The 1,370-nt window shown below is 37.3% G+C and overlaps 1 non-coding gene across 1 annotated transcript; it reads right to left on the minus strand.

Annotated features, from left to right (window-relative positions):
* Positions 1–869: 869 nt before the first annotated feature.
* Positions 870–976, minus strand: LOC111722912. The gene has a single exon (XR_002771545.1). It is a non-coding gene; the product is annotated as a U6 spliceosomal RNA (small nuclear RNA).
* Between the last annotated feature and the right edge of the window lie 394 nt (positions 977–1,370).

The following is a 1,370-nucleotide window of genomic DNA, read 5'->3' on the forward strand; positions in this document are numbered from 1 at the left end:
TTTTTTTTTTGGCCGGGGCTGGGTTTGAACCTGCCACCTCTGGTGTATGGGGCTGGTGCCCTACTCCTTTGAGCCACAGGTGCCCTACTCCTTTGAGCCACAGGTGCTGCCCAGTTTAGACTGTCATTTTAATCTTTACAGCCAAACATAACTAGTTAATTTGTCAACTAGTTACTACTAGGGTGATCACATTTTAGGCATCCAAACTGGGACCACTTTGAGGATGAAAGTAAAAACTATTAAAAACTATGAAATTTACATGCATAGTCAACACCTGGCCATTAGAGCACCAGGTCAATCCATCCTCTCCATCTTAGGTTTTCATTTTTAAGCCCCAGGCCATTATAGGCTTCACCGTAAAATACTGAAGTAAAATGCTTCATACTCCAAAAATATAGTATTCCCTTCCCCTACCAAAATTTCTATTTTAACAAGGTGTATTTTTTTTAATGTAGTAGGTACATGTACTAATAAAAAGCATTCTCCAGTGATCGTTTAAATTTCCTTAAAATGTCATGAAATAGTATATATAGTACACACGCATTTGGGTGAAACAAAAGGATTTTTATATATTTTCTGTATTGTGTGTATATGTGTGTTAATACCCATGTATACTTACAGATGCAGAGTACATCTCTAGAATAGTACACACAAAATTATTGCATCAGAGAGGGAAAGAATCCCAGGATTTGAGGTGAAAGGGAGACTTACATTTCAGTATATCTTTTTGTTCATATAGAATTTTTTGCCTTGAACATGTTTTATTTCTCAAGTAAGAAGAAAAACCAGACAAATGAATACTTTCCCTGCAGTGAAGTTGTATCACTGTCTGATTAAAGTAATTGGCACAGTTTTGTTTTTTTTTTTTTTAAAATATGGAACGCTTCACGAATTTGCGTGTCATCCTTGCGCAGGGGCCATGCTAATCTTCTCTGTATCGTTCCAATTTTAGTATATGTGCTGCCGAAGCGAGCACGGCACAGTTTTTTTTAATGACAAATAACTCTTTACAATGTCTTCCTCTTCTTCACTTATAAGCCCACAAATTTTCCAAAATGTTCACTTTTTAAAATATCATGTTTAAGCTCCAACAACCATGTGGGGAAGAAATAGATTGCGGAAGATTGCAGAAATACAATTTGTAAGCAAGAAACTTTGTATGTCCATAACGTAGAGCCTCAGCACTGTGTAGAATTTTCTCTCTTTAGTTATACACATGAAAAGTCCCATAGCTTACGCCAAATATGGTGGCACATGCCTATAATTTCAGGCACTCAGAAAGCTGAGCCCAGAAGATCACGTGAGCCTAGGACTTACTAGCTCAAGTAACTGGTACTGGTAACTACATGATCAAGACCATGACCATGCCT

This window comes from Otolemur garnettii, unplaced genomic scaffold, assembly GCF_000181295.1.
Source record: "Otolemur garnettii isolate 467f Iridium unplaced genomic scaffold, OtoGar3 scaffold00006, whole genome shotgun sequence".
NCBI classification, from domain to species: Eukaryota; Metazoa; Chordata; class Mammalia; order Primates; family Galagidae; genus Otolemur; species Otolemur garnettii.